Here is a 14085-nt window from a genome sequence, read left to right as displayed (position 1 = left end):
GTGTAGAATAGCTTCGAATTGGGTGAACTTCTGGGATAAGAATTATGGAGTAATCAGAGAAGACGAAACTAGCTTGACAGATAGATCTTTTAACTCCTTCAGCAACGTAATCACTTCCACAAAGTTGTTACTTTCCATTGTAGAAAGTTGAGTAAGTTGAGGACTCATACTTTCGTATAACTTGACAAATTTCGTGACAGCATCACAAATAATGTCAATCTTCTGACTCAGAGACGCAAAATCCTGTTGGACACTAGCAATCTCCTTTTGCATATCTTCGCGAAGTTCACGAATCTGCAAATTAACATCCTCTCTGACTTTCTTAACATCCTGAATAAAAAGAACATGTCGTTCCTTTGCAATTGTCTTCAATACTTTTAAATCTCCGACAAACTTTGAATTTTGAGAATTTATTCGTAGCTCATTGTTTTGATCAATATGATCAACCTTCTCCAAAATTCTCGACTCCGAGTCTCTAACCATCCTAGAGACTTTACCCACCATCTTGGCTTCGAACATTTGCAACATCGTATCAACTTCCAAACTGGAGACCGGCGAACCACCCCCCAGATCAGCTTGAGATTGAATTATGGAATTCAACTTCGTATTCAAAATTTTAAACTGTTTCATGGTCATCAGCATATGATCTGGAAAATCTTCTTATTCGTCATCAAACTTTAATTCATCAAATGTGCCTCCAAAACCTTCATTGTCAGTGTCGGTTTCCATAAGAATGGTTTCTTGAACAGGCGAATTAAGTTTGGGTGTATCAGTAGATTGAGAAGAAAAAATGGAAGTAAAGGGTTGATTGATGATATTTTCAAATGTAGGTGAATCAGTGGTTGAAGTAATCGGAGTGATTGGTGGAGGTAAAGAAACAATATTTTCGAAGGCAATAGAAGTAGAATGACCTTGATCTTCTTTCTTCGAATCTCCTTCACCCATATTGACATTTGCATCCGTATCAGATACGTTTGCAGTGATGCCTGAATTCGTACCTCCTCAAAAACTGATTTGGCAACTGAATCTTCGGGTGGTATGACTATTGTCTGCTCAGGAGTTGAACTTTCTTTGTGAAAAGTTACTTCTGGTGTTTCAGGAATTCGTTCATCGTCATCTTCTGTAGACTCAGTGGAGAGCATAAGCTTTCGTGTCTTCTTCTTCTTCTTTTTCTGTGAAAGATGTTTGGCCATATCCTCAGCCCTTCGTTTCTTTGACGATGGAGAAACAGGTGCTGGTACTTGACGAATTAAGACACCTTGATGAGTAACCTGAGGTTTCCGTACCACATTAGGTGTTGGAGACATGCGTATATGCTTAGACTTCATTTTGATTCTTCGAAAAATACCAGTCTTCGAAGGAATGACCACTTTCTCTTGAGTATCTTCAACAATAGGCACAATCGATTTAGTCTCAGCAACAGACACTTCGTGTACCACTGGCTCTTCAACTGTAATTGGCTTCTACTTTGAAGATTTCGTAAATTTCAATTCCTGGACTTTCGTGTCAGAAGAACCAGGTTCATTCTTCTTCGAACGCTTGTATTTCTTCTCTTCTCTTGGCAATAATTTCCCAGTCTCTACAGTAGAATCAATGTTTTTCAAATAAGCCACCAAGACTGAATTCGTATGATCAACTATTTTTAGCATAGCATCAGGAATACAAGCCACAAATGGAAAATCTTCAACATTATCTGTGACATCCTTCGGACAGTGGTATGTCTGAAAAACAGTTTTTTCTTCATCATTGGGTACCAAAATCCCCTCCTTGTCGTAGAAATATTGTAAAATCAAGCTCCAGTACCTCGCACATGAAATACCATGAAGAGCATCTGTGTGTTCTACACTCTTTTGAAATTCTTTCCATAGCTGTGTAGAATAATCCAACTGAAGGTCATAGTATAGCCCAGCAACCATGACATATACCTCCATTCAACCTTTATCGAGACCAACAGTTCTACCAGTTAAACACCTCAGAAAAATACCAAATAGAAAATTCCAGATACTAGGAAGACCAGATTTCTTAAACTCACTGATCTTAGTTAGTTGTGGTTGATAACCCATGTCATTGAACATATTGACAATTTGAGGGAATGAGAAATCAACATACGGTGGTGAATTTGGAATTTCAAGAATTTAGCAAAAGAGTTTCTTGGACAATCTGACCTTTTTGTCATTAACCAAATTAAAAGTAATGGAATCAAAAGCTTTGTTGTATGTAGCCGTTGATCCTGCTTGAGAAAGCAATGACATCGGAACTGAAAACGAACTGAACATAGCCTTTGACAGAACAGAACTCTTTAAAGCAACAATTAACATCTTCAATTCTTCAGGGTATTGAGAAACATCGGCGTCCAGTTGATAGTTAGTTCCTTGAATCTTCATTATCGGTAATGAAGTCACATCTTCAGTGGTTTGAGAAGGGTTAGCATCGACATGAACAGAAGTCGCCATTGTTAGGGTTTGAAAGCTTTGAAGATCAAAGAGAATTGGGAATTTTTTACTTTGAACGCGTAAACTGATAATAGACCTTTGAATCCCCTTTTGTATGTAACCCTAGAATTTGAATTTGAAGCGGGATGTGCAATTAATGATATCCGACGTGGCACCTGAAAAGTCGCATTAGTCTGCCAAAAATTTCCAGGTGTCAAAAAGTAACTGTCACATCTCCTTGAACCAAGGAAACGTCTCCTCCCACAGTCTTTCGTGTCTCGTCGAGGAATAGTAACCGCCAGCATCCTTCGGATGGAGGAAAGGCTCTTTCACTTTTGGGATGAAAAGCGAAGTCATATGCCAGATGTTTGAAATCATTAGCCTGGTTTGGTATTATTCAGAACCTCAAGGATTTCATGAGTGTAGTGTTCCAAAGAATTTAGACAAGAAGCAATAATAAGAAAATTTTGGGATACTGTGATGTCAAAATATCAATTTGACACGAAGGCGGATAAAACCCCTGGCAAAGATTGCTTCGTTAATCACCAAGAGAGATGATCAACAGCTTGTGTATGTTCCCGAGAAATACAATCGAATACTTGAAGAGAAGTATCGAAGGGCTTCTTTTATAAGGTTTCATGGGTAGCTATAAAAATTTTGTTACATATCATCCTAAACATAAGGTGATAAATTGTAACAGAAATTACTTGTTTAACCAGTGTAGTCAGTGACAAGTTTGCTTTGAAAAATTTTAAGTGACTTTGGATTTCGAATGAAACTCACCCGAAAAGCATATTCACACATTTGTGCTGGATCTTGTTGGGTAACTAACATTATGGGCTTCGAATGTTTGATCAAGACCACTCATACGAAATGAATATGTTTTGGAGTTTCGAATTTGGGTACTAAAACAAAGGTTTCGTGAAAATCTGGAACATAGTTCCTCGTCAATTCCTTAAAAGTTTAGAAAATTGGGTTTCACTTTCATCACGGTCTCATGATGTCAGATCATGAACACAAATTTTTTATATGTCTAAGTCTTGATTGGTGGGATCAGAGACCTCTCGGACATATGTCTTCGTGTGTGATTGTGTAAGAACTTTTTGGATGAAAAAGATGGATAAAAGACACGAAATGTACCTCTGTTATATTTGGAAAAAACAGTAAACTATTAACTCATTGTGAGAAGAGTCAGGTAGCTCAGGAGACTAATGTGAATACAAGCCTGATTGGGAAGAAATTTGCGTATGAAAAATTCATTAAGGCTTTCGTACATACACATTGAGTCAATAGAGGCTTTGGACAACATGCTGCAACATGCTTCTAGGGACAACTTAACTAGTTCATAATATTCAAAAATTTAAAGATTCGTATGATAGATTTACCTGACCCTGGAACTGCAAGCATTATCCACTGTGTATCATCATGAATATATGCAACAAAGTACTAAAAAGAAATAAGAAACAAAATATTTTTGATGTTTTGATTTTTCGAAAATAAAGAACGAAATAAAGAGAAAATCTTTTTGATGTTTTTGATTTTTCGAAAATAAAGACAGAACAAACGAAAATAAAATGACAAAACAAAGGAAAATCTTTTTGGATGTTTAATTTTTCGAAAATTAAATGACAAAACAAACGAAAATCTTTTTGTATTTTTGATTTTTCGAAAATAAGTGATTAATGAAATGTACTTGTTGCAAATACACGAAATTTTATCAACCCTTGAAAAGTAATAAATCTACGAATTCGAAGGGGTCGAAGCATTGACTATGAACAGTAACCTCTAAACGCTGAATGACATTGTTTTGTCTTTTATTCAGTGCCTCTGAATCATTCCTGGTCAACCATCATTCTTCTTTTTCGCATGGAACAGAATTTCCATCGATCATTCCAAGTCCTTCTAAAATTTTTACAAAGGATTTTTCATCTAAAGGTTTCGTGAAAATATCAGCTAACTGATCAGTTGTTTTCACGAAATGCACTTCAATATTTCCATCCTCCACGTGATCCTTGATGAAATGGTAACGAAGAGCTATATGTTTAGTCTTCGAATGCTGCACAGGATTATGACAAATTCTTATTGCACTTTGAGAATCACAATATAATGGAATTTTTTCATATTAATTGCATAATCACGCAATTGACTTTGGGTCCATATAATTTGTGATGTGCAAACCGTTGAAATTGATACACATGTTTGCTTTTTCGACTGCCAGCTCACTAATTTGCCATCGAGAAATTGACATCCGCCACTTGTGCTTTTTCTATCAAGATTACAACCACCCAAGTCTGCATCCGAATAAGCTTGTACAAAGAACCCAGTTTTCGAAGGATACCACAATCCTAACGAAATTGTTCCTTTAAGATAACGAAAGATATTCTTCACAACAGTGAGATGTGGTTCTCGTGGATTTGACTGATACCTAGCACAATTACACACAGAAAACATGATATCAGGTCTACTAGCTGTAAGATAAAGTAATGAACCAATCATGCTTCTGTAAAGAGTTAGGTCAACTGCAGGTTTATCTAACGAAGGTGTCAACTTTATGCCAGTTGCCATAGAAACTCGTAACTTTGTGCTATTCGTCAATCCAAACTTCTCTAGTAGATTCTTCGTATATTTTTCTTGATTAATAAAAATTCATTCTCTGCTTTGACGTATATTCAGTCCAAGAAAATTATTGATTTTTCCCATCATGCTCATTTCGAACTTACTTTTCATCAGATCTTCGAATTCTATAGACAAGGCAGGTTCAGTTGAGCCAAAAATAATATCATCAACATAAATTTGAACAAGCATTAGATGATTCCCAACTTTCTTTCGAAATAATGTGGGGTCAACAGATCCTTGTTTAAATTTAGATTGCTTCAAAAATGAAGTAAGAGTTGCATACCATGCTCGTGGTGCTTGTTTTAATCCATAAACTGCCTTATCTAAAATATAAACATGATCATGATGTTCTTCGTTAATAAAACATGGGGGTTGTTCCACATAAACTGTTTCTTCAAGCTCTCCATTTAAAAATGCACACTTCACGTCCATTTGATAAACATCAAAGTCTGTGTGAGCTGCATAAGCCAGAAATATAAGAACAGCCTCGAGTCTTGCAACAGGGGCAAAAGTTTCTTCCTAGTCAATTCCTTCTTGTTGTGAATATCCTTTAACAACAAGTCTGGCTTTGTTTCGAACGATATTTCCATCTTTGTCGGTTTTGTTTTTGAAAATCCATTTTAACCCGACAATCGAAACATTTTCAGGTTTAGGAATTAATCTCCAAACCTTGTTTCGTTCAAATTCAGACAATTTAGATTGCATTGCAACAACCCAATTTGAGTGTTCCATTGCAACCTTAACTGTCTTTGGTTCAACTTTAGAGATGAAAACATTAAACATGCAAAATTCTTGATGAGTATTCAATACCTCATTCTTTGCACGAATTTGAGCTCTTGTTAAAACACCCTCTTGCGGATTCCCAATTACTTGATCATTCGGATGATCTCTTGTCCACTTTTCCATTGGCGGATAAGCTGGATCAAAGTCCAAAGGTGCATCTTCATATAAATCATCATTCTCTGAACCTGCAATCGAACAAACATCGTCAAAATCATTATTATTGACATTGTTTTCTAAATTCTCCCCCTCAACAATATGCTCCCCCTCAACATCAACATTCAATCTCTCATTCTCCCCCTCGAAAGAATGCTCCCCCTCAACTAGGGTGGTCGAATCCAAGTGCTCCCCCTCCAATGGATTATTTTGCATACTTTCGCCTATCTCTTGAGAAGTTGATGTTGAATCATCAGTAAGCTTCATTAATTCAGGGAGATGATTATCATTTGCATTAATTTCAGCATCAACAGCATGATCTGAAATACCAAAAATTAAATCATAATCAATATCCAACGTTTGTGAAGGTTCAGATTCATCTTGTATTTCTTGTAGAATAGGATGATTTTCAAAATGCGTTTCAGTTTGTTTAAGATAGTAATCATCAAATGTAAGATTAAAAGTTTCTTCCACTTTTCGTGTTCTTTTGTTCAACACACGATATGCGACTGAATTATGCGAATATCCCAAGAAAATCCCTTCATCTGCTTTATCTTGAAATTTTGTAAGATTATCCTTGAGATTCATAATAAAGCACCTGCATCCGAAAACAAGGAAAAAATTCACGTTAGGTTTTCGATTGTTGAGAATTTCATATGGAGTGATATTAAAACGCCGATGGATGAAAGATCTGTTTTGAGTAAAACATGCAGTGGATACTACTTCAGCCCAAAGGTATTGTGGAAGATTCGCATATGCCAGCATAGTCCTTGCGGCTTCGCATAGAGATCTATTTCTTCGTTCAACGAGACCATTTTGTTGTCGTGTGTATGGAGACGAAAAATTATGCGAAATTCCTTTGTCCACCAAAAATGAATCAAGAACATTGTTCTTAAATTCAGTTCCATGATCACTCTTAATTTTTCGAACAGTCTTCTTTAACGTTGTTTCCATCTTTTTGATAAATTCAATCATGATTTGTGCTACTTCAGATTTAACCCTGAGAAAATAAACCCACGTGAATCTTGAAAAATCATCAACAATTACTAAAATATATCGTTTCTTGTTGAGTGTTGAAACTGTCGATGGACCACACAAATCAATATGTAAGAGCTCCAGTGGTTCGACAATTTTCGAATCTATCGTAATCGGATGACCTTGTTTATGTTGCTTGCCAACTTCACACGCTGCACATAAAGAATCATTATCAAATTTAAGTACAGGTAAACCTCTTACCAGATCTTGTACAACAATTTTGTTGATGTTTCGAAAGTTGAGATGTGAAAGTCTTCGATGCCAAAGCCAACTTATGTCTGATGAAGCTTTCGAAAGAAGACATACAGCAGGTTTGCCGATTATCGGATTGATGTCCAAAGTGAACATGTCACCTTTCCTTTTTTATTTGAACAAAACTTCTTTTGTGGTGACATTCGAAATGATGCTTCCCTCTTCGTTGAAAAGAACTTGATTGCCAGTGCCCACGACAAGTTGTGAAACACTTATCAAGTTATGTTGAAGACCTTCAACATAAGCAACACGATTCACTGTGAATTTTCTGTTCGTGATCTTCCCATATCCTTTGACTTGGCATTTTTTATTGTTACCAAATTTCACAACTCCAGCATTCTTTAGGCTTCGAAAATCTTGTAAATTCTCCTTTTTCCCAGTCATGTGACGAGAGCAACCACTATCAATATACCACTTGTTATCGTATTGCTCGTCACATAGTACCTGCAATCAGTGAAAAAATTTAGGTACCCAAGACTTTTTGGGTCTTTGGAAATTAGATTTCAATGTTGAATGTAATGTATAACTTTTAACCCAATCACAAACTTTGGTTTTGAGACTATCAATTAAGTTCACATCATCATTTAAAGGAACCGAGACATAAGATTTTGATGGTTTCGGATGTTCACTGACATTACCCTTCGTATTCTGAGTTTGTGATTGTTCATTCTTTGCTTTCACTACTGGTTTCCATGCTTTGACTGATATGTTAGAATCCTTTGAAGATGAACTTCCGTTTGATGAAGTATTCACATACTTCTCATAGGATTCGTGAATTTGTTCCTTTGAAAATGTACTCGACTGATACATTTTTCCTTTGCCTACAAGCCAATGATCAATATTCTTTCTTGAAGTTATCCCTTTTTCATGTGAAATTTTCAAATTTTGTTTCTTCGTGTGATTAGGAAAATTTGGCTTTTGAGGAATGAAATCAACTTTTGGTTTTGTTAGAAAAGATTGAGCATAAGACGTATCAACAGTCGATTTAAAATGTTGACGTTGAGAGAATATTTGTGTTGGATTTGATTCATTTGAAAATTTCCTTGGAATAGTAGTTTTTGAAACTTTCGAAAACTTTGGTTGTTTATTCACTTCAGACCTTGAATGATTTGATTGAGATGAAGGTTGTTTATTTGTTGAAAAAGATGAATTTTTAGGTTTGAAAACATTTTTGAGTGAATGTGATTCAGACACATATTTATTTGTTTGAGCGGGTTTTTTCTTTTTGTCTGAAAAATTTGCTGAATCAGTTTTTGTCATTTCATCTGACATCTTTTGAGACTCAATAGTCTGCCAAAATATTTTCTTCCTAGCTTGTCTTTTTGAGATGTTATTTTCTTTCGAAAATTTGTTAATTTGATCTTTGAATTCCTTGGAGTTTAGTTTGACAACATTTTCATTTTCCACTACAACTGGTTTTGAAATCTCTTTTTCAATTTCTGATTTTTCAATCCATTTTCTTTGTGATGTTTGACGTTGAAATGACATCATCTGTACACTTGAAATTTGGATAAACCACAATATTCGTTTCAAGAAAGTGAGCACCTTGTTCATTCATCACTTTTTTCGAACTTTTGTGTATCACCATACACTTGATCAACCACAATTCGAGGAATTTCGTCTTCCATTGACGATTTCTTTTTCTTCTAAATTTTCTCTTCATTTTCATCATCGCTATCATCAGTTTGACTATCTCTGATGTCCACGAAGTCCAAATCACAAACTTTCGAAGTTGAGGGTTTATCAGTTTCTATCTTAACCATCAAGTCCTTAACTTTTTCTTTCCCTTTAGATGTAGATGCAACATTAACAATAGACAACTGGGAACAATCAACATCCTCAAGATCACTAATTTCACTAATATTATCATAATTATCTTCAATATCAGCAAAATTAGATTGAGAATCAGATGTTGAATTCTCAGTCTTTTTCAAAATTTGGATTTGTTCAGATTTAGTCAAAGTATCATTCACTATGTTAACTAATTCATTCGCATCAAGATATTCATCATTTTTGACAATTCCATATTTATATCTATCATCAGGAACTTTGTCAAATTCAGCTATTATCCTCTCACAATCATACGAAACATTATCTACCTTAGCTCTTTCGTATGCTAGAAAAGGCAATAATTTTCTATGTTGCTCTTTACTTATTTCACATGAATGATGTAAATCAGTTAATTTGCCATATAGGCTCTTAGCACAATTACAGTATATGTTTCTTTGTGCTAGCAAAAGTTTTACTTCATTTGATAAAGTATCCTTATCACACATAATATTCGTTATTTGTAATTCTAAACAATCAAATTTACTTATTTTCATGTCTAATCGCTTTTTGGTCTCTAATAAATCCATGGACAATTTGTTGGCCTCATTGCTAGCAGACACAACAATTGAATCAAAATAAGTAACAGCCTCATCAAAAGATATTAGTTCAGAGTCATAAGCATGTGTAGGAATATTAAAAGATTCAAGAATATTACGTACCTTTGTTGTCATTGGAGATTTGTCTGCTGCCTTGGATACGAAGCATCTACCTTTCACTTCGAATTCCTTTTCATCTGAGTCCTCCTCGATCTTTGCATACATTGCTCCATGTGTTGGATTCCTCATTTCTTCATCGTCTGATCCAGATGACCAGATTTGATAAGTTCCATCTGCCTCCTGTTCACTCCTTGCGACCAGCGACAAATTCTTAGCTTTCGCACGAACCTCCTCAAGCCTTTCTGCGTAATAAGCCTCATCTTTTACTTTATTCTTCCTCTCATCCTTCTTCCGAAGCATACAATCATTCGCAAGATGATTGGCTCCATTGCAATAATGACAATCTATTCCAGCATCACCTTTCAGCTTCTTCTCACTCTTTCCTTCAGACACCTTCGAATCTTTCTTCTCAACCTTCTTTTTCTCCTCAACAACAGCTTTACTCACAGCACTTCCTTTTACCTCAGCAAGCTTAGCCTTCGGATTGAACAGCTTTTTGAAAAACTTCTTAACATGATTATTCGAATAAAATGCTATTGCCTCATCATCTGAATTCATGATGAATCCCTCTTCTTCCTCTGAATCACCTTTTTAAGCTTCTTTCTCAGTTATCTTTGACACAAGTTCCAATGGACCTCCCAAACTCATCTTCGATTCCTCAGCCATTTCATTAACCTTACTTTCGTGTGTCTTCAACTGATTGTACAGATCATTGAGAGATGATGTATCAAAACTTTGTTGATTCTTCACCATCATACTCACGCTTCTCCATTCTTTTCAAAGACCCATCACAAAGATGAGATTGTATTCCATTGAAGTCCTGGTGATTCCCTAGCGATTGCAACGGTAGATTAACTCATTTAGACGATCATAGTACACTTCAATTGTTTCACCTTCTTTTGGTCTGAAATCTTTCAGCTCAACCAAGCACTGTTTGACTGAATTGATTTTCGTCTTTTCGCTTCCTTGAAACTTTTCTTTCAGATTGTTCCAGATCTCCTTAGCAGTTGTACAACTCCTTACGTAACTGCACACAACTGGAGGTAAAGCTCCTCGCAATTCCCTCATACATCTCTTCTCCAGTTTCTTCAGACGATCAGTTTGATTTTCAACACCAGAACTTACAGAAGATGATCCAATTGCTGGAACATTCACTGGAACATTGACATTTCCAGTGATACATGACCATAATTCTTCATCAAGACCATTCAGATAATCCAGCATACGATCAGCCCACTGATCATAATATTCAGGGATTAGCATTGGAATTTTGGTCGATGATCCTAACAAATGAGAAAACGAGGTCATCGAATTGAGATTGAAGCTCACCATTGTTGTACGGAAGATGATTTTGAAAATTTTGAAGAAAATTTGGAAATTTGAAAAGAAACTAGTTGAATCAAATCGGAATTACAAGAGGAACACTCGATTCAACAATTCAAATGCAGAATCGAATCACAAACTAAAATCTAGACAAATTTTTCACTATCAAAAAGTGCGGAAACTTTTGAACCAAAAAGTTGATTCAAAAAGTTTTTGAATAGGTGAAAATCAGATCACAGATGTGATTCCTGCTCTGATACCAATTGATGAACTAACAAATTGAGTATAAAATGCATCAGAGTTAGAATTGAAGTAAGAATGCGAGATTGAACAACGGATGTAAATATGATCTTGTTTCAGCTCTATTACGCTTTCGAATGTTTACAGAGTACAAAGGCAGGTCTGTAAAAACTCTTATGTAACTCTAGTAAATATCCCTATTTATAGGAATCAGAAAGCGTACAAAAAATATACTAAGGCATAGACACTTAAGCTTCGAATAAAAGCGCCTTAGTAAAATAGATTACAAAACATTCGAAGAGTGCAAAATATACTTCGACTAATTACAACATTTTTTACCCTTACAAATAGTCCCCGTTATCCAGTTGAAATAGACCGAAGGGGAGGTCAGCACCTAGATATGCTAGGCAGTTATCCGGTTGAAATAGACCGAAGGGGAGGCCAACACCCATATATGCTAGGCAGTAATCCGGTTGAAATATACCGAAGGGGAGGCCAGCACCCAGATATGCTAGGCAGTTATCCGGTTGAAATAGACCGAAAGGGAGGCCAGCACCCAGATATGCTCGGCAGTATCCGGTCGGTAGGACCGAAGGGGTAGGTCGGGCACCCGCATATGCCTGACAGTATGTGTATTGTATGGTATGTGGTATGATAGGGGAACTCACTAAGCTTCGCGCTTACGGTTTTTAGTTTTGGTTTCAGGTACATCGTTTTCAAAGGAAAGGAGCCGGCTCGGTCGCAGCGCATCACACTATATTTTCCCCACATGAGATCTTCGGGATTATACTCTGATATGGTTTTATGATGACATGCTTTGATTATTGACGTACTGGTTTTGACATGATATGTTATTATGGATGTTTTCTTATATTGTTGGTTTTATAATAACTTAATTAAAATGAAATTTTTGGTCTTGAATTTTGGGATGTTACATTATCCTCCCCCCCTCCCACCCCCCCCCCCCCCCAAATAAAACGATGTATTAGCTTCTCGTGATGGCTGTAAATAGAAGCAAATGATTTGAAGAGCAAGAAGTAGTAGAGAGGTAAACTTCCCAATACATATTTGACCAGTGTTAAATGACCTCTAAACAAGAGAGTTTTAGACTTACAATCTGATAACTTGTTATTAATTCTCTCAATTATGGGAGTCCATTTTCGTTTTATCCCCATATTGGCACCGACGGGGACACCTAGGTAGGTAAAAAGAAAAGAAACCAACATACAACCAAAGATATTTGTTGAGAGAAAAACTTGAACACACGTTAGTCACAAGATAATATAATGCGGAATAATAAGTTAATCTCGAAGGATCTTGTTAGCTCAATAATAATAAGTTAGAAGAGTTAGATTGCGGAAATATAAAGGAAATAAATAGCAACAAGTTATATCAAGTAGACACCAAGTTGATTCATAACAAGGTTTGCATGCAAACACAAGTTAGTAAGTGCGATCAACTTAAAGTGAAGAGGGATTCGGTTTATCAAAAGATAATAGAGATAGAGATGAACGATCTTTGTATTTCAATAAAAGTTCATGAAGTGGTTCATTCAGTGTGTAATACACGAAGAGTGATGCTCTATTTATAGAGTCCCGAAAGTTACATTAAAGATTAAACAAATACTAAACTACTGACTTCAGTGACCATGAAAGGTTCACTGGATAATACAAAGCAAACAAGTAATGTCAGTTAAAGTAACAAAAGTATTCATGCATCGTTAATCTCTGTGGTAGTTCTTCAGGTCTGCGGTTCACAAGGCAAAAGCAATCTCCGGTTTTAAATCTTCTCTACGGTACCATCAAGTCTTCAGGTCTGTGGTTCCTTAGCTGAAGAGGATCAATTTTTGTTTCAACAATTAACCCCAAAGTAACCTCTCAGCTAATTTCTTCACCCGTTCAATTTGAGGAACCTGATGATAATCCACCAGAATTTTCTCACTTCAAACAACCACTAGATTCTTGTTGAGATTTCAAACTTGACTTCATCAGTTGTGTGCTTCAATCTTTGCACCGAAGCCAAAGTGATATCCAGTTGCTTCTTCATCAGTCGATGGATTGCGGATACAAGAATGAAGTACTTGGAATCTTCAATAGCTTTCTTGTAAACAGCCCTAGCTCCGGGTAACTTGTTGCTCCAAGGGACATTTCTTGGAATCCTTCAGTGTAGTCTGGTATAGGCTCGAATGGAGGAAAGTTGAATTTGTCAGCAAGGAATGGGTGTATTTCAACGTCAATTTCTCCAAAATCACAAACCAATGCCTTAAGGAATTCACAGGCCCTTTCATAAGCAATCTTCATCTTTGGATACTTTTCAGCCTTGAGCTGAAACACCAAAGCTATCAAAAATATTTCTTTGGGGTTCATGTTCACATAATCCGCTTGAGTTCTGACATACTCACTATTTCTTCTGGTCAGGGTGTATTGAAAAAATTCAGTTTTCATGAATTTTATAACTTTGTAGTTCTTTACCCCGTTTGGTCTATCATTGGACCAAATATGCTTAACTTTGGAACCATGCTTGGCCTGGAAGAAATTTAAATGTTCGAACACCATTGAGAGTCTTCTTTCATCCGGGACATTGATATCAAGAGACTGAAAGACTGGGAAGAACTTTGAGTTTGGAGAAATGGGGATGTCCCAATAACCGTCTGATGGAGGTTTAACATAAGTGAGATGAGGAACATAATCAGTATCGAGAAGTCTGCGAGTTGGTTTCACCCATGAATTATTCATGGTTTCATCAAAATTAGTATCGAACCCTTG

This window comes from Lactuca virosa, chromosome 5, assembly GCF_052849685.1.
Source record: "Lactuca virosa cultivar CGN04683 chromosome 5, Lactuca_virosa_CGN04683_v6, whole genome shotgun sequence".
NCBI lineage: Eukaryota > Viridiplantae > Streptophyta > Magnoliopsida > Asterales > Asteraceae > Lactuca > Lactuca virosa.
Note: the sequence above shows the minus strand (reverse complement) of the source record.